Source organism: Myotis myotis, unplaced genomic scaffold, assembly GCF_014108235.1.
Source record: "Myotis myotis isolate mMyoMyo1 unplaced genomic scaffold, mMyoMyo1.p scaffold_m19_p_59, whole genome shotgun sequence".
Lineage (NCBI taxonomy): Eukaryota > Metazoa > Chordata > Mammalia > Chiroptera > Vespertilionidae > Myotis > Myotis myotis.
The window spans coordinates 269,581-290,159 of NW_023416367.1; the positions used below are offsets into that span (position 1 = coordinate 269,581).

General features: G+C 46.3%; 1 protein-coding gene and 1 pseudogene across 1 annotated transcript in view; one reads left to right on the forward strand and one right to left on the reverse strand.

Annotated features, from left to right (window-relative positions):
* Positions 1–20,579, forward strand: part of LOC118657549 (interleukin-36 beta-like) — a 31,702-nt gene that overhangs the window by 3,413 nt on the left and 7,710 nt on the right. The gene's annotated exons all lie outside the window — the stretch shown is intronic.
* LOC118657548 lies at positions 1,779–3,946 on the reverse strand (annotated as a pseudogene).

A 20,579-nucleotide genomic window follows, 5' to 3' on the forward strand; every position in this document is an offset into this window, starting at 1 on the left:
CAGAGGGGATAGTAGATGTTTGGTGGTGGTGGTAGTGGTGGGGATGGTAACAAACATGATAGAAAGATAAACTTACCATTTATTGCGAACCTACAAAGGTTCTGCATTAGTAGGGCAGAGGGTGGGGGGTAAGTTGGGGCCGCTCAGTTTTTGGAGAAATCATTGCCGACCTCTTTTAGAACTTAGTCAGTTTTGGAGTCCACTGTATTCTGAGGGCACCAGGGGCCAGGCCTCCCTCGGTTAGGAATGTGGTTCTCACTGCCCGTGGCTCCAAGGAGAGGGCATTGCATCTATGAGGGGTTGAAAGAGTGTAGGTAGGGGCTTTCAGCCTGACCCTCCATTCAGGGTGGCAGCGCTAGAGTGGATGGGTGGCCTGAAGCACTCAGCCAATTTTGTAATCACAGGACCCCCTTTGTGGGACATAAGTATTCTCTCTTTTACCATGTTCAGCGTGGCTAGAGAGCCATCTATGAATCCTGAGTAGGGGCGGCTGGGGATTGAGAAAATGAAAGAAAGAGACAGATACAGAGGGGAAAAGCTGGGGCCGGGTGGGACAGCTGGCCCTCTGATGGAGAGAGAGTGACCCAGAGCCGGTGGAGCATGTTTATTTTATACAATATGATGCCAGGAAGTTTTACTAAAGTTTAAGATAAAGGAAATTATATGAAATCTTGGTTAAAGATCAAACTGGGATTCTTCAATCTTGTGGCTTCTTTGTAATTGTCACTCTGGCTGTGCCCAGATAATTGCGTCTGTTCCTGGTGCCTGGCTGAACTTAGATAATGAAACCCACCCCCTGGCACTGGAGCTAAAGGTCAGGCTGACAACACACCTGCCTCTGGCAAGGTATGTTTCCAGGGCATGGCTCTGCCAGACGCCACTGGATTCAGATCAGCTCACGGGCTTTTCTGAGGTGCTCTCTACAGTGGGACTGCAGAGGGCCAGCTCCCGGGGCCCCGGAGATGGACTCCTTCATCAGAGCCTGGCAATTCCAGTCCCAGCCCCAGAGGGACAGGCAGGAGACTATGCTGGGGGAGGCTTCTTGGGCTTCTCTGTCTGAGAAACCCAGCATCTGTCATCAACCCTACTTCCTCCTGGGGATCGGCTTGGGGCTCACTTCTCAGGGAGTGCAGGTGAGATTTCTTCATCGGAGCCTCATGGGACCTTCCCGCAGGAGGAACTGGCTTTCTTTTCTACCTACGGTCGTCACACCCCAAGGAAGCTGGAGCCTCCTGGTGCCCATCAGATAGATGACTCAGGCTCTGTCAGAGCCTGTCACTTCTCCTGGGGGCTGCTGAACTGTGACTTAGCCACAGGACATGCAGGAGAGGCACTTCCTTGCTGGGGGAGAGCTGGGCAGTCCTGACCTGGAGCCCTCCCTCTTTCCTATGCTTTGGGGTCAGTGGAGGAGTTGGCCTGCCAGGCTGGCTCTGCATCACATCCTGTGGTCCTGTACAGACCTGGCTGCTTCTCAGGGCCCTCTGCTCCCAGGCAAAAAGCAGATGCCAATGGGGGGGGGGGGGGCGCGGGACGCTGTGAGGAGACACAGGGCTATGAGTGACTTTGGTCAAAAGTCACGCCTGCCCTTCAGACTTCGAAGGAGATGCTGTTATTGGCCTGCTCTCCCATCCCTGAGGCTGCCTGGAAGTTTTTGTTTTGTTTGCTTGTTTTCCCCACAAAAAGCCATAACTTTATTAATGATAGAAATAGTATAAATTTTAAACCAAGCTGCAGTAATGCTTTTGAAACACACAAAAGAAGAGTCCTTTTTTAGATGGTTACATTGTTAATTCTATAATAGCATTTACAATATCACTAGAGGCCCGGTACCTGAATTCATGCATGTGTGGGGTGCTGGGGGCAGGCAGGGCGGTTGGCCAGGATACAGTTGGCCCTCTAGGTGGGCAGTGGGATGCCCTTGCTGGCCCAGGATCTGGATCCATCCTGCTGACGGTTGTCGGGAGCCACCTGGTGGGCACTTTTATATTGTTTCTTCCTTGCGGAGTGTCTAGGGAGGGGAAGTGGCCATGGTGCTTGAGGCCGACATCCAGAAGGCTGGAGACGCTGTTGGGATCATGCCGGTGGCGCTGGTCCATCGGTCCCTGGCTTGTACTCAGGAGATTGGACCTGCAGGACTACTAAGGGAGTGAGTGGCTGCTGCTGGGCTGGTAGGCCACCAGGATGGGCCAGTTAGCTGAGCTGTGCTCCCGCTGTGAGGGCACACTGACCACCAGGGTGTCAGTGCACATCATAGTGACTGGTCGACTGGTCATTCTGCTTGTTCTGGTCATTCTGGTCTTTTGGTTTTAACAGTTGCTTAGGCTTTCATATATCTATAATAATAAAAGTGTAGTATGCTAATTAGCCCAGATAGCTGAACAACCTTCTGGACATCATTCCGGACATCTTTCCAGACAAAGCCATGTGGCGGGGGCTGAGGCAGAGGTGGTTAGGGGCAATCAGGCAGGCAGGCGAGTGGTTAGGAGCTATGAGGCAGGCAGGCAGAGTGGTTAGTGGCAATCAGGCAGGCAGGCAGGCGAGCAGTTAGGAGCTAGCAGTCCCAGATTGCGATAGGGTGCAGGCTGGGCTGAGAGACCCCCCTGCCCCCCGCCCCATGCAGGAATTTCATGCACTGGGCCTCTAGTATATATATATATATATATATATATATATATATATATATATATAGAGAGAGAGAGAGAGAGAGAGAGAGAGAGAGAGAGAGAGAGAGAGAGAAACAGAGAGAGAGAGAGAGAGAGACTAGAGGCTTGGTACACAAAATTTGTGCGTGGGTGGGGTCCTTAGGCCTGGCCGGCAATCAGGGCCGATCAGGTTTCCACCTCCCCACCTCCCGCCTCCTCCTTCCCTTGCTGCCCATGTCTACTGCCACCACCCTGGTTCCCAGCCCCAATCAGGCAATTGGGACTTGCCAGATAGGGGAAGGGGCTAACCGCTACTGTGGTGGGCAAGCGGTGGACCAATTGAGCCCTGCTGGCTGGGTGGAGGGATGAGGGAAGGGACCTGGGGAATTGGCAACCAGCCCTGAAGAGGGAGCCAGCCCTCGGCAACCCTGGGAAAGGGGCCATGTCCACTGCCACCCAACCCCTGTTCCCTGTCCCAGCCCAGGGGCCTGGCCCTGATCAGGTGATCAGGACCTGTTGGCCAGGGGAGAGGACCGGGAGGTTGGCTGACAGGCCCCATTAGTGATCGGGGCCTGCAGTCTGGAGGAAGCTTCTGCATTGAACGTCTTCCCCCTGGTGATCAGTGTGTAACATAGCAACCAGTCGTTCTGGTCGTCCCATCGTAACAGTCAGTTAGGCTTTTATATACTAGTATATAGATTACCATTGTTCTTCAGGGCTCGGACTACCTTGGCTCTTGACACATTTGCTTGTGACATGGCCAATTCTGTGTCCTTAACTTCCGCACCTGTTTCATCAGCCTCTTCCTCTTCACTCTCCTCTTGTACAGTTGGAGTCTGTGTGTTTTCTTGAATGTTTGAGACAGCGTCACCTTGAACTTTGAATTTGTCAGCAGCTGCTAGCTGTGCTTGCTGAGATAAAGCCTTGATCTTGGCTTCCCCAAAAACTACGTAGGTATCTGAGGCTGGACTCTTGCAGACCTCTGGTTTTATGATGGCAAAGAGGGTATTCTAGATTTCTGTACAGTGACCATAGTAACCCCTGTAACCTGTTGAAGATCCAGTTTGGACATAGCCTTGGATGCCTTCTTTTCATCTGGGTTCTGTTTTGCTTTGCTGACTGGTTCCTCGTCGATTTCAGCTGCCGCCGCCAGCCGGGCTGTGTGGTTGCCTGTGTGGAATCTTGTTCCTCGAGCTCTGGTACTGATTCATCACTGTCAGATTCTGTTCCAGACCCTGTCTCAGCCTGGGCTGTGGCAACTCCTGCTCTGTAGCAGGGATGGTTTCTGTGGCTTCACCAGGCATTTTGTGTAGGGAACGCGGAACCAAGATGACGGCAGAAAGAGAGCAAGCCTGCCTGGAAGTTTTTCCCAGGACGTGGCTCAGGTGTCCTGTCTAGGCCTCCTGTGGGGCCAGGCTTCCTGGTCCCCATCCAAGAGGAGGACCTGAGGAACCAGTGTCCCGAGAAGGTCTTGGGAATGTCTCTGAGGCTCACACTCTTATTGCTGCCCCCACAAGTGCTGAGACAACCCCCCGATGATAGTCATCTGAAGAGCCCCTATCTTTGGATTGCTCCTTAGTGCAGGTAATGTTGGGGGGTTGGGACACCTGCACTCAGACGTGGTTCTTCTGGACACCCCGGCATCCTCTGCCCTCTCTGTGCATGGTCCTCAACACCCAATGCTGTCCACATCCCCCTGGGCCAGGGCCATTCACTGGGGCAGCTCCAGACCCAGCCTTGAGCCAAGCATGGCTGAGGCTGGGCCTCGGCACACGTGCACCCTGGGACGGATGGTTTCTTCTTAGGCCACTTGCCCTCACTAGAGCCCACAGCTTACTGCAAAGAAACGCTGGGCTGCTGGGTCCCTGAGCGCTGCCAGTTTGGGTGTGTAAATCCCAGACCTTTCTCTCTGGAGGGCCTGGGTTAAATGATCTTCTAGCATCTTATAATTGTAATATATCCTTATTCTTTGCCATTTAAACTGCAGTGAGTGGATCTCTGTTTAGGGAGGTCCCTGACTTGAGTCAGCCGGTGTGGATTCTTCAGGGTCAGACTCCGTGACAGTTCCATGGAGTGACAGTGCGGCTCACAGAGTGATAGTATGGCTCACAGAGTGACAGTGTGGCTCCGGTGGGTGGGTGGCCACCCTGTGGCAGTTCCCTCACAGTGTGGCTTTACAGAGGGGGTAGGAGAATGTCACACCTGCCTGGGAAGGGTCACCAGGGAGAAGCCTGTCTGGGACCAGGGTAACAAAAACAGAAAGGGTGAAGCAAAAGGGCTACTGGCAAGGTCTGCCAGGCTTCAGGGTGTCCCAACAGGACCAAACGGGTGGACGGTAGAGGAAAGCAGATCCCACATCACATTAGGCAAAATTTGCCAAACAACCTACCTCTCCAAGGATCAGAGGGACAGCTTGGGATTGGAGATTTCTACCTCCAGCTGCTTTAACCATGGTGTGAAAATCTCAGGGCAAGGTATGCCCTCTGCTTAACTCTTGTGTTTGCTCCATTTCCTAGGGCAGTGACTGGCACATGCTGTGAATGAAAAAAAGGATGGATGGATGGATGGATGGATGGATGGATGGATATGATGGTTAGCCATTTGGTAGGCCTGGGGTAGCAGGAATTTCACTCTTAGGGTCTCTTCCAGCCCCACCTGGAAGACACAGGTCTTTTCCTGAATCCTAAAGGAGACTGACAATACCTCCCATCCCATCTTTTTTGCTACTGTCACCATTTTCCCATGCAAGTTTCCAGAGTCTCTTGAGCAAGGCAAAGGGACCCCCACTTATTTGGGACTCCAGAATCCAGAACGGCGTCTGTCTTGTGGGGACACTGGAGAGCAGCTCACATTGCAACTGAAGGTCAGTGACTAAGAAAAGTGATGTGAAAAAAACCCCTTTTTTATAGGAAATTTATTTGGTAGAAAATCTAATTTTAGAATTAATAAAAAAACTATTTGCCTGTTCTTAAGCATCTTCATTCCTCACGCTGTGTGAGTTAGTTCGTGCAGTGGGCTCCTTCCCTCACAGTGAGGCTGCTTGGCTTTCATTTTCTTTCTTTTCTTTTTTAAAATATATTTCTTTATTGATTTCAGAGAGGAAGGAACAGGGAGAGAGAGATAGAAACATCAATGATGAGAGAATCATTGATTGGCTGCCTCTTGCACGCCCCCCACTGGGGATTGATCCTGCAACCCAGGCATGTGCCCTTGGCCGGAATCGAACCCTGGACCCTTCAGTCTGCAGGCCGACACTCTATCCACTAAGCCAAACCGTCCAGGGCGACTTGGCTTTCTTGATATTGAGGTGTCTCAGCCATTCTTCCTTCCAGCATGTTCTTGCCTTCCTCCTGCCTTTCTCTCCCCTTGGGATGCCTATTCACCAGCCATTGGAACTTTCAGGTCTCACTTCAGTATCTCATCTAACGTTCCACACTCTCTATCATTCTTTTTTTTTTTTTTTCCCTTTTATTGAATTTATTGGGGGTGACACTGGTTAACAAAATGATATAGGTTTCAGGTGCACAATTCCACAACAAGTCATCTATACACTGTATTGTGTGTTCACCACCCCACATCAAGTTGTTTTTTGTTGTTTGTTGATGATACATTCTGGAAGAATTTCTCAGTTCAATATTTCAGGTTATAACTACATTTTAAGTGTTTTGGGTCTGGTCCTGTCTGCTAAACTATCCTTCTATTGTGTTTTCTGAAATTTCAATCTTTGCTAGGTAAATTCTCAAGATCTCTTGTTGGTGCTCTTGTTTTTGTTGTTAATCCTCACCCGAGGATATTTTCCCATGATTTTTAGAGAGAGTGGAAGGGAGGGGGAGACATACAGAGAGAGAAACATGAATGTGAGAGAAGCACATCGTTTGGTTGTCTCCCACACACGCCCCGCCTGGAGCCGAGGATTGAGCCTGCACCCAAGGTTTGTACCATTGACCAGAATCAAACCTGGGATCCTTCAGTCCACAGGCTGATACTCTATCTGCTGAGCCAAACCAGCGAGGGCAGTGCTCTCTTTATAACTGCCTGTTGTAAAAACCTTGTTTCTTAAACTCCAGTTCAATACACTTCAGTTTAATGTAATGACTGCAATTTAATTCAAATCAGTTTAATTCAATGCAACTTAATTCAAACCAGTCCAATTCAATCCAGGAAATATGTGGGTTCTTACTGGTCATCAGCCAGAGAATGGCGCGGGAATGCTGGTGAGTGGGAGGGAAGGGAGAAGACAGGTGTGGCTGCGGCCCTCAGAGGAGGAGAGCAGGAGTGAGGGGTGCGGTCAGGCTCTCCCCAGGAGCGGAAGCTGTGGGTCTCAGGAAGCTGAGACGCGGGACCTACAGACAGCAGGGTGTTCTCCTGGGGCAGGCGGTGAAGAAGCTTCAGAGCTTGTGACTCACCCAAGGTCAAGAGGGCGCGACCAGCTGGAGCCGACCTTCGTTTTGGTTTTGCCTTGTGTGCTGTTTTCCTATTTGGATGACATTTCCCTTATTCTTTATGTTGCCAGTACACCTCCACGTGTGCAACGTATCTTTTTAAGGTTGAGAAACTTTTAAAGAAAAATAATTCTGGATAATAAATGATTTTTGTCCTAATTCTAATGTGTAAACATACTGCTAAATATCAGCTTCATGTGTTTGTACAGTAAAAATGCTGAGACAGATATAAAGTGAAATGGAAGACAGGGAGGAGCCCGAGACCAGCCAGAGTGACAGAGTGAGGAATCGCAGTGGGCGTGCTGGGACTGGGCGGAGCTGGGGGAGGATGGCCCACTGGTGGTGACAGGGTGTCCGTGGTGACAGGTGTGTGGGACAGTGAGCGTGCAAGAGGACACTCACTGCTCTGTGACCACGCTCTGTGCAGTCTGACAGCCTTGTTTCCTCTAGTCTTCTCCATCCACACGCCCCCTTTAAAAACTGTGGGTGAGGAGCCCTCTTTTGAGAACAGAGCCTTGCTCTCCCACCAGCCAGGCTTCAGGTGACATTTCTGATGAAACTGAGTAACTGATTGTGGCTATAATTGTAGGGAACTGTAGCTCAGATCTGGTTCTGTAGAGAATAGATTTCTTATTTTCACTCTGATACTACACCTGCAGAACATCCTGTTTGCTTAAATAAGGTCTTCACAGCAGCACAGGTAACTTATATTTTTTATTTTTTCTTACTTCTGGATAATCAGATAGGACACTCTACAAGGAAGGCACAAAGTAAGCAGTCAGTAAGCACCGATTTAATGCAAAGTCTCTCCATTATTTGAAATTTTCTTCCTCAGTTAAATATAATTTTAGCATTTTAGTTTTATACAAATCAACATTAACAGTTACTAAGCCACTTTGTTCTGGAGTATGAAGTAGAAGAATTAATACTGGGCATTTACTGCGATGTATACTCACTGATAATAAGTGGGGCAGTTTGGTACATCTGCCCATTTACATTGATATATTGTCAATTGTTACAGCTGACAATTGGGATCCAGAACACATCTGCTTGTGACATGATTAGATTCTGAGAGCGGCAGCATCTCCATCCTGCCTCAGGCGGTGTGCTGACCCAATGTCCCCGCCTCCTTTCTCCACCGGGAGCACTTTGTTCATGCAGCCAGCGTGACACTGTGGATTGTCACTCGGCACTGACGTGCGTTCAAGCAAAAGCTCGAATGTGAGTCCTGGTGTCATATGGCTCCAGGATAAGGTGGTCATCCTGACTGTCCAGAAGAGGTTCTGATAACATGTAGAGTGCAATAAAAATAAAGACATAACAATCTTTTTTAAAAATATGTTTTTATTGATTTCAGAGAGGAAGGGAGAGGGGAAAGCGAAATAGAAACATCAGTGATGAGAGAGAATCATTGATTGACTGCCTCCTGAACACCCCCTGCTGGGGATCGAGCCCACAACCCGGGCATGTGCCCTGTACTGGAATGGAACCCAGGACCCTTCAATCCACAGGCTAATGTTCTGTCCACTGAGTCATGCCAGCTAGGGCAAGACATAACAATCTTATAGCTGTGCAACCAGAGAGCCTCATGGACCCCTGGCTTCCATCACACTTGAGAAATCCATAATATGGCACAGCATATGGAGTCATGGAAGGCCCCTGAGTAGCAACACCCTTATTTTCAGGTGACTGCCTGGGTTTGCACACATTTGCTGTATCAAATGCTTTGCATTTGAGTTGCATGAGTTCCACGTGTTTGGGATTCCTCTACACCCATTCCCTTTGAAATTCTAACTTACTAGGTTTAGGTCAGGGCTTAAGAATCAATATTTAGTCCAGCCAGTGTGGCTCAGTGTCATCCCATGAGCCAAGAGGTCATAGTTCAATTCCCAGTCAGGGTAAATGCCCAGGTGGCAGGGGGCTGGATCTCTGGTAGGGGGCATGCAGGAGGCAGGCAATCAATGATTCTCTCTCATCATTAATGTCTCTCTCTCTCTCTCTCTCTCTCTCTCTCTCTCTCTCTCTCTCTCCTCTCTCTTCTTCTCTGTGGAAAAAAAAAATCATTATTTGGTCCCAGTGAAGACACACACCTAGGTTGCTGGCTTAATCCCCAGTCAGGGTGCCTATGGGAAGCAAAAGATCAACGTTTCTCTCTCACATCAATGCTCCCCCCTCCCCCCCCCCCTCAAAAATCAAGGAAAACATACCTTCAGGTGAGGATTGAAAAGAGAAAGAACCAATATTTAACTAAGGTCCTAGCGGGTTTGGTTCTGTGGTTAGAGTGTCAGCCCTCAGATCAAAAGGTCATGGGTTTGATTCCTGATCAAGGGCATGTACCTCAGTTGCAGGCTAGTTGCCCAGCTGGGTCAGCGTGTGTGTGGGAGGCGGCAACCAATCAAAGTGACTCTCTTATACCCATGTTTCTTTCTCTTGCTCTCTCTCTCTCTATCTCTCTTCTCCTCCTCCACTCTCTGAAAATCAATGGAAAAATATCCTTGAGTGAGGGTTAAAAAAAATTTTGACTAAGGACCCTACGGAGCACTGATGATTAACCACACTTGGAATGTGCTCCTCTGGACTTCCCAGTGGAGTTTTGCTTATAAAAACTCAGATTAATTATGCTTGAGACAACTTATGTGCTTCTTCAGAAACAAAGAAATACATAAAAATGTGTTTTTGTTACTGATTTGGTTGATATTTACTTTGGATTGTCCTCACTTAGTAACTTAACAATGAATTGAACAAAATGACTTGAATAAAAACGTTCAAACTCTCAAATAAAATTCCTACATCTCTAAGATGGAAAGAACCCAAATTTCCATTTACCAGTGGTGGTATATTCATACAAAGAAATACTACTCAGCAATAAAAGAAGATCAACTGGTACACATTCAACTAGATCAGTGATGGAAAACCTATGACACGCAAACTCATTTTTTTGGTTGATTTTTCTTTGTTAAATGGCATTTAAACATATAAAATAAATATCAAAAATATAAATCTTTGTTTTACTATGGTTGCAAATATCAAAATTTTCTATATGTGACACGCACCAGAGTTAAGTTAGGGTTTTTCAAAATGTTGACACACCGAGCTCAAAAGATTCGCCATCACTGAACTAGATGAATGTCAGAAACCTTATGCCAGACACTAAGGGTTCATATTGTATGATTTCATTTATACAAGAAGTTCAAGAATAGGCAAAGCTAACCTGTGATGATAGAAATCAGAACAGTGGTTGCTTTGGCAGAGGTGAGAGCAAATAGAAGATTCTAAAAGTTGTTATAGAGCTAACACTGATCACATTCAAAGAATAAGAAAAACACACAGTGGCCACATTTAGGAGAAACTTTTGTTTTTGGAAATGCAAAATCAGAGCAAAGAGAACGGGTGAACATTTTTCTTTTTCTACGTGAAAACTCAGGTTCTGCTCATGCTCTCAAAAATAATGTTGTCAAGGACACCATCAGTTGTCTAACCTTGAATATTTGAATTAAAATGGTTTTCCTTTTTTCCCAATAGTCCTCCTCTTTTAGGCCAATTGTGAAGTTGGGGCTGTAGAGCAGGGGGAGAAGTTCTTCTCTGGAAGAGATACTCCGTCCTGAGCTGCTGAGACTGGGGTCAAGTCCGTGGAGAGGGACTAAGCATCTTCCTTCTTCATGGGCCCACGGCTTTGGTTTGGAATATCTGGGTATTTAAACTTCAAACTTTTATAAGTATTTTTAAAAACATTTTTTCTCTTTGTAAAATTTAGATCCAAGAATTTCTGGCTTTCTCATATGACTGAATTCATTCCCCGCCCCTCCCATCCTCCACCCCCTCTTTTTTTTTTTTTTTAACTGATGCCTGATTTATTTCTACCTTTTAAATAATTAACATTTTAGCTTGTTTTGTTTTGTTTTACATATGGTTTTTAAAATAATTGTTACATTTCACTTTTGAAAGATTTTTTTTAAACTAAGGAATAAAATTGTGGTAAACAATAAATGATAGCTATTGTTGCGTTATAACTAGTATATTCAGAAAATTCAGGAAATCCCTTTAGGACCCATTATCTATGTTTTAAAGTAAATGTGGAGTAGGTTTGAGGGAATATTAATACCAACTATATCCTAGATGTAAATGAATGGCACCTACATGAACTCATCACCCAGCCAAAGCTAGGACCTTTGGAACCCCTGTACGTTCCTCTTCCATCTGGTCCCCTCCCTTCCTCAGATGTAATTGTCATCCTAAATTTCATGGTTATTATTCCCTTGCATTTTGCTATACTTTTACCACATATGCATATCTCCCCCAAATAGTTTAGTGTTGCCTGCCTTTACATTTTATAGAATGAAACCATACTGTTTGTGTTCTTGTACAGCTTGCCCCATGTCCCTGGGTTCACTCTTGGTTACATCATGTCTTGGTTACATCATGAGCAGAACCTGAGTTTTCACGATGAAGAGGAGACACCACGGTGAGATTAGACAAGCAGTGAATGTGTTGGGAGAAATGCACAGGAAAGATGTAGGAGGGAGGGATCAGGAAGAGGCAGGCAGAGCCTTCAGGCCATAATGCAAGTCAGACTCTAGCAATGGGGAAGAGAGGAGTGGGTAGGAACAGCTTCGGGCTGCACTGCAGCTGGGACTACTCTGAGGAAGTCTTGACCTGACTGAAAGGGAGCCCCAGGCAAAGCTTACCTGTAGAGGCTCCAGGTCCCAGGAAGGGCCTGGCTGCAGTGCTGCTGTGTTCAGTCATGGCCTGGGAGCAGCCCAGGGTTGTGGCAGCCTGAGGCTGTAGGCCAGCTCTCCTCTGGGCAGCAGCTTCTCCTAAAGGGAGATCGAAATCGCTCCTGTTTACCAGGAGCTGAGATACAATTCACATGCCTCACTGTGTAACTTTAACGTAAACAATGTGGTGATTTTAGACAATTTTATTTTAATGTGTCCTGGAGAAGATAACTTGGGGTTGAAATTTCAGGGGCATCGATGAGCTTCATGAACCTGGATGTCCAACTCTCTCTTCAGGTTTAGGAAATTCTCAGCCATTATATTTTAAATAAGCTTTCTGCTCCTTCCTCCTCTCTTCAAATTCTAGGGCTTCAATAATGCATAGATTCTTTCTGTTAGTAGAATTCCATAATTCACATGGGCTTTTTTCACTCTTTTCTTTTTGTTTCTCTGACTGAATAATTTCAAATGACCTGTCTTCTAGTCCTTTAATTCTTTCTTCTGCTTAATCCAGTCTGCTGTTGAATTCTTCAGTTTATTCATTGCATTCTTCAACTGAAGGACTTCTGTTTGTTTTGTTCTTAATGGTTTCTATGTCTTTGTTCATGCATTGCTTTCCTAATTTTGTCTAGTTGTCTGTTGCTAAATTTCTTTAAGGAGATTATTCTGAATTCTTTTTTAGGCAATTCATTGGTCATCATTTGTTTAGGGTCATTTTATGTAGCTTTATTAAATTTGGCGGTTTTATGGTTTTTTGATTATCCATGATTCTTGTGTCCTTCATTGGTGTCTGCACTTTTGAGGAAGAAGGCACCTCTTTCCATTTTTACAGTCTGGCTTCAGCAGGAAAAGCCCTTAGCCAGTCAGTCATCCCATACAGATATTATGTGTGTGCTGACTGTGGTATCTGTGTGAGGGCTTGCTGCTAGAGTCCTTAGATGGGCATATAGGGTTCCTGGGTCAGCATGTGGGCAGGCCTGGTGCTTGGAGCCACAGGGGCTGGCTGGTTTCTGGGTCCATTGGGGCAGGCCTGGTGCCTGAGTCTGTAGTGGTGGGCCTGGGACCTTGGTCTGTGTGAGCAGGCCTGGATCTTAGGTCTGTGGGGCCAGTTGGGTGCCTGGGACTGCTGGAGGCTAAGGCCAACAGTAGTTAGCATATCAATGCAGTATTCAGCAGGGCTGAAAATCAGCATAATATTGCTCTGCTATTGGCCAAATGGCTCAAGGCAATCCCCTACCCCGTGGTCAGCAAACTGCGGCTCAGGAACCACATGCGGATCTTTGGCCCCTTCTGTGTGGTTCTTCCACAAAATACCACGTGCAGGTGCGCGTACAGTGAGATTGAAACTTCGTGGCCCATGCGCAGGAGTCGGTTTTCGGCTTGGTGAGTCTATTTTGAAGAAGTACTGTTGATATTTGGCTCTGTTGACTAATGAGTTTGCTGACCACTGCCCTAACCTGATAATCCTTTCATTGTTTACCAAACTTTATCTTTGATATGCCTATGTGAACTCCTAAAGGGAAAATGGGTATTCAAGTGAATAAAAGCAAACAGGACGAGAAGTCAGGGAGCCTCTCCACTAGAAAAAGGTTTCCGCCTGGCCCCCATGCCTTCTAAATTCATATTTCTTGTCTAATGCGTTCGTTTGTGCCCGACCCCTTTTCCAGATCCTGAATCCTTGCTGCAAAAGGTTGTGTCAGGGGACTACTGGAGTGAGCTGGCATCTGGGTTTACAAAGACTGGCCTTGTAATGGAGCAGGCTGGGAATCTGGGCTTGTGGGAGTTGGCCTGGAGTCTGGGGCAATGAGGGCCACCCTGACACTGAGGTGAGTCTAGAGCAGCCGTGGGCAAACTACGGCCTGCTGGCCGGATCCGACCTGTTTGAAAGGAATAAAACTAAAAAAAAAAGACCGTACCCTTTTATGTAATGATGTTTACTTTGAATTTATATTAGTTCACACAAACACTCCATCCATGCTTTTGTTTGGCCCTCCGGTCCAGTTTAAGAACCCATTGTGGCCCTTGAGTCAAAAAGTTTGCCCACCCCTGGTCTAGAGTCTGAGACCTTGGGTGTTGGCCTGGAGCCTGGATCCATGAGTATCATGGGGGACCAGCCAGGAGGTTGTGTCCATAAAAGCTGATCTAAAGGCTGGGGCTATGGGGGCTGACCTGGTGCTGGTGATTTGGGAGCTTATGTCTATAGCAGCCTGCCTGGAGCCTGAGGTCATTGGGGCTGTCTTGGTGCTGGGTAAGGTCATGAGCCTGGGCCTATGGGAGCCAATTTAGAGCCTAAATCTATGCAGACCTGGCACGGGAGTGGGCTGAGAGCCTGGGGCCCCAGGAGTCAGCCTGGCATTAGGGTAGTGATGGCGAACCTATGACACGCTTGTCAGAGGTGACACGCAAACTCATTTTGGGTGATGCGCTTTGACAGAGACAAAAAATTCCATAATTCAAATATTTGTCTCTCACAAGGGCCAGAGTTGGGCATCACTTGAGTAATATTATTACTCACGTTACTCATGATCAATAATGCAATTCTTAAACCGGATGTAAACATGTACATTGGTGTTGCGTAGCAAAGATATATAGTGAAAACATCCAAGATACATTGTTCCAATATTGACATTAATATAAAAAGGTTAAGAATTGCACTATAAAGAGATTAATCTTTACTCATGACATTTTATTTTTACTCGAGTGACAAAATGCCCAATTCTGGAAACGGCCTCGTTATTGTCAACGTGTGCCTCGGGTAAGCTTCCTGTGCGTTCGGGTGCATTCGGCAAATGGACGCACTTGATTGCCATGTTCGTTAGGAGACAGGAGTGGGAGGGTAAAGTACTTGAGCGATTTGTCGAGTGCTTTGAAGAAATTACTGTATTTATTGAGAATAAGGATCTGGCAAACTTTCCTCAGATCAATGATCATAAGTGGGTCAGCAATTTGATGTTTATTACAGATCTCTCTGTCCATATGAATGAACTGAACTTAAAATTACAAGGTTTTGGCAAAAGTATTGACATTATGTTTGGATACATTAAATCTTTTGAAAGTAAACTTAAAATTTTCAAGCAAGATATTGAAAGTAAAACTTACAAGTATTTTCCTCGGATAAAAAAGTATTTTGAGAAGGCTACTACATGAGTGTAATGGAGTCCATAGTTATGTACCAGAATATAGTAAACTCGTTATTTGAACAGTTCAGCGAAAGATTCGACCAATTTAGAAGCCTAGAACAGACCATTAAAATAATTAAGTATCCGGATGTAGTTGTTTACAGTACTTTGGAATTAAAGGATTTCCAATGGATGCAAATTGACGATTTAGAGATGCAACTTGCAGATTTCCAAGGTAGCATTTGGACTCATGTGTTTGTCGACTTAAGGTCGAAACTTGAAAATCTGGAACGAAATTGTTTGAATAATGAAGAAGAGTGCAACTATGAGCAAGGAATTTTGAGTACTCGGAACAGATTACCTGACACCTTTAGTGACATAAAAAATCTAGCGATGGCTTTGCTAACAATTTTTCCATCAACATATTTTTGTGAGACTTTGTTCTCAGCATTAAATAATATTACGAAGAACAAAAGAAACAGGTTAACAGATGAAGTTAGTGGCACTTGCTTGGCCTTGAAGTGCACCAAGTATGAACCTGCAATCAAAGAATTAGCAGACAAACTTCAGCACCAAAATAGTCACTAATTTCTAGTTTTCATGCCATTTGATTATCATTGTTTTTATTATTTTTTTCCTAAATGTACATTGTTTTTCTGCTTTTGTTCATTTTATACATATTTTTGGTTGATTTTTCTTTGTTAAATGGCATTTAAATATATAAAATAAATATCAAAAATATAAATTTTTTTTTTACTATGGTTGCAAATATAAAAAAAAATTATGGATATTTCTATATGTGACACAGCACCAGAGTTAAGTCAGAGTTTTTCAAAATTTTGACACGCCGAGCTCAAAAGGTTCGCCATCACTGTCACTGGGGAGTGCTGGGAGTCTGGATTAGTGGGAGCCTGGGAGTAATGAAAGCTGGCTAGGTGTTGTGGTGGGCTGAGAGTCAGGGGGCCAGCCTGGTGTTGGTGCAGGCCTGGTGCTGGGGTCTATGGTGAAATTGGGTGCTCATGTTACTCTTTTTTCCACACAGAGAGTATATCTCTTTCCACACTGGGCTGCCCTGGCTTGGGGGAGGATGAAGGAGGTCTTATGAAACTCTTTCCTAACCTCTTCAATGCATTTTTCTTATTCTGTACTCCACCCAGGTTCTATAATCCCTCACCTAGACTCCTTAGCTCCTGTGAAGGCATTTTCATATGTTCATAGTTGTTCAAATTAATGTTTCTGGGAGGAAACAAGTGCTAGAAATTCCTACACCTCCATCCTGCTGGTGTCCCTCTCTAACTCTCTTCTGATGTGAGCTGTCTGTTGTCAAGTGCAAATATTGGCTATTTTATTTTATTTTATTTTATTTTATTTTATTTTATTTTATTTTTTATTGCATTATATAGTTCCAGAGGTGCTGTTTGACACTTTCAAATCTGTCAATTTTTTATAGTTTGCTATTCTAAAAAATATTTTTATATTTGTCATTTATTTCTTAAACATGGTTAAGATCGTTGTGTTAAGCTCCGTGTATAATCATTGCAGAATCCTGCTAGCTTGCTTTGTTTGTTTGCTTGGTTTGTTTCTCTTTTTCGTTCCTGTTCTTATGATCTGTTTACTTGTTTGACTAGTAATCTCCAACTATTGCGGCTTGTTATCTTAGTAAAATTGAGTGTCTGTGCCCTCCTCTAGAGAGACTTTCTCTTGGCTTTTGATAGCAAATGTTTGGCTCCCATGAGACCAAATACCGTTTGAGAGTTCCTGTCTACGTAAAGCTATACTTATGCAAAGTAAAATTCCTGTGAGGGTCTGTGCGTGCCCTCAGCCTTCCAGCAATGACTGATTCTCTTGACACCATTGCCTCTCCTCCTTGGCTCAGTGCCAGGACAGCTCAGAGTTTGCAGAGGTGAGGTTGGTCTAGATCTGGCTTACTTGCCCCCTCCCTGGCCCCAGGCAGGTTTCTTTCTTGGTGTGGTGTGTGACTAGAGTACTGGCATGGCATGTGCCATCTCATCACAGAACGCATAGTGGCTTTAATGTCCCTTTATTTGAGCCCCTGATTCTTTAAGTCTGGGGAGGGGCCTGAGATTCTGCATTTCTGACAAGCTGCCAGATGATGCCAATGCTGCTGGTCCATGGACCACACGTTGAATATCAAGGATGGTCACAACAAGGACAATTCCATCTAGTAATTTTCCTCTGTGTGAACACTAACCAAGTTGAATGGTGAAAATGATGTTACAGGAGTTGGGAAGGATTTGTGGGGCTGAGGTGTCTATGTTAGACCTTGACCTGAGTGGTGAAGAAGAGATATGAATGGACTAAGGCAGTGATTTTCAACCTCTTCCATCTCATGCCACACATAAACTGATTACTAAAATTCTGTGGCATATCAAAAAATGTATATTTTTGCTGATCTGACAAAAATAGGTATTATATATATATATATATTTCAGAGAGGAAGTGAGAGGGAGAGAAACGTCAATGATGGAGAGAACCATTAATTGGTTGCCTTCTGCACATCACCTGCTGGAACCTAGCCCGAAACCCCGGGCATGTGCCTTGAATGGAATGAAACCAGGGACCCTTTAGTCCGCAGGCTGACGCTCTCTCCACTGAGACAAAATGGCTAGGACAAAAATGGGTATAATTTTTATTTATTCACACCGGATGGCTATTGTTCTGTTGGCTATTGTCATTTTTTAAATTTTATTTCACAATCTAACGGAAATGAGGTCAGTGCCCCTAAGTAAATAGGTATTGCATGTTATAAAAATTCTTATGTCTCACCGGTTGAAAATCTCTGGACTAAGAAATGAAATCCCAAGCCGGATCTAGTTTGGCTACCTGAAGAAAGAGGGGAGCCTTTATCTACAGACTTTATCCCTACAGAGTCCTTTTCTTGCACAGAGAAGTTTTCTTCTTCATATTTGACACAATGTCCCTTCTCAGGGGACTCTATCCCTTGACTATAAAAGATGTCACCTCCATACTAGGGAGAGGTATGTATAGGCCTTGGGCTATTGGGTATCACCTCTAATGCCTCCTTCCAACCCCATCACTCTGGACCAAGTGCCTGGCCACACAGAGCTCCGTGTGTTTACAGGATGAAATGAGGAATCTGAAAGGACCCTCATGTGGTGTGAGTGACTTTGCATTAATCCCAATGTGTCCTGGATGCTTGCTTCTTTGTGCCCAATGGCAGGACACTGAACCCCTTCCCTCAAGATATCCAAGTGGGTCAGTCCTGTAGAGGGAGCACAGCGGTGATGTCGTAGGCTCCTTCTGAGAGCATGGAAGAGAGCTCATGCTGATGGCCACCTGGGGCGGCTCCTCCTCGTAGGCCCAGCTGGATTTTGAACCCTAGTTCTGACTTAGGGACACCTGCTGCACATTTGCCTGTGGGGGCTTCATGATTTTACACTCCCGAGGAGGAGGCTGTGTGGCCACCCAGGACAAGAGTGTAACGGCCATTTATGGTCCCCTGCAGCCAGGATCCTGGGGAGGTTATAGGATGTGAACATGAGGGTGTCTTTATGTGGCCAGGTAGGCTGATGAAGTAGCTCAAAGGTGAAGACTAGGGTGATCCACTGGTGGTCACAGCCAGAAGGCTGGTAGAGGCAGTGTGGGGTCTGGTGACACATGTGGGGGCCTCAATAGGCCAGTTGCGTGGTAAGCTATCACGTTTGGGGGTCTGCATAGTGTCCTTTAACCTGCACGGTCCAGCAAGGCACACTGCTGTCATGGAAGTCACCTGACCTGATCACAGATGTGAAAGAACTTTGCCCAGGACACAAATCTGAAAGTTGCAAAGCCACATTTCGAACATACATCATCTATAATAATAAAAGGGTAAAATGCTAATTAGACCAGATGTCTTCTGGGCATCATTCCTTCCTGACCTAGATGGGACCAGAGGGAAGCCAGCCCGGGTCCCAGGTGCTGGTAGGCAGCCAGAGGAGGGAAGCAGCCTGGGTCCCCAGTGCCAGCCAGCGGCCGGAGGAGGGAAGCCCAAGTCCCGGTGCCAGAGGGAAGCTGGTGCCAGCAGCCAGAGAAGGAAGGCCTATTCTTGCATGAATTTTCATGCACTCGGCTTCTAGTTTGAATATAAGTTTCTTGCTTTTGACACTAAACTGCTACCTTAGAGTGGATTGTTCCCAAGGTAACGAGGAAACTCATTGAGGAGAGGATCTCAAGAAACTCAATGAAGGGAATTGTAGTGCTGGTCAGGGCTGTGGGCAACTGGGACAGGGAACCCTCTGAGAAACCCTGGCATGGTCCCACCAGAGGAGGGGAGACTGGGACATTACCTACCAGTCCCTCTCCTCTTGGTTCAGCAGCCTGGAGGGCTGAGTCTGACAGGGGCTGGGCACACCATAGGGGCATTGCCTCAGCTTCCTACCTGGAAGACACACTGCGCATCTGCTAGCTCAGAGCCCTGGAGCCTCTGAGCCAGGCTCCCTTCACCGCCAATCTAGAGAAGTGATCTAGGGTCCACATGGGCAGGGTGCCAGGAGCTGGCCTTGCCAGGAGGTGCCCTGGAGTGGAGAAGCAGCTTGCACTCCTCCTCTGAGGACCTGGAGGACTGTACCCTGGCCTGTTTTTTCCTGGTGTGAGGCTGGCAGAGCATATGCTGCCGCTGGACCAGGAGCAGCAGAAGCTGCACAGTCTCAGGAGGCCCACCCCTGCCGCACCTACTGAGGGCTTCGCTCTTAGGAATAACTGTGCTGTGCGTCATTTTGCAGCATCAGCATCCAGTCCTTGGCCCTGGGACAGTCCCCTACAGTTTCTTTCCTCAAACTCAAGGATGATGACTAACTTCCTGGTTTTGCTCTTGAAGGTGTGGGTGGCCCTCCTTGTTCAGGCCTGGTTTGTGACCCTCCTATCACTTTAAGCATTTTTTTAAATTAGCTTTACACAAGTGGGGGAGGAAGGTGGTTCTGCCTTGTGAGGGCTGCTTCATGCACTGGTGCCCGCGGGTTCCTGCTGCCTGAGGCTCAGTGAGGCTTTCTGTGAGGAGAATGTCAGCTGCAGCGGCCATGACTTGTCATACACCCTGAGCAAGGATTGCTGGGAAGGTGGTATCTTCCCAAACTCAGGTGTCTGCAGGCCTCACTGCTGGGAGGGGCTGTACAAATAGGGCCTCATGATTAGAAATCATTCTCCACACTACAGTGCACGATGCTGGCACACAGCTCACTGAGAAGTAACCGCCCCATCTGGGTGGGGGCTCTGACATGGCCATGGGCTTCCCAGGAACTCACAAGCCATAATTTCATAGGCCTCCCAGCCATTGAGAGCACATTGATTTTGCAGACTTATCTTGTCTAACTTTTGATGGAACATGGGTCCTTCCCACATATCAGTGAACTTTGTTCTCTGCAATGTGGTTCCTCAGACATTTAACCCATGTAGTCTTTCCATCATATTTTTACTTGTCCCCAAGATTTGAAGAAAGATGTTGGGATACTATTTTTCCAAACATAGTGCTGACTCCCAGGGCCCATAGGCGTTGTCCAACCTCCTCCCCCTCTGCTGAGATGCCTCCAGCCTCTGAGTGACCATGTTGGTGTCAGAGATTATATTTCTTCCTGGCAACAGCACGACATTCCCTGAGCTTTCATCTTTCAGGGTTCCTACAAAATTGTAGAATTGCGTCTCTTC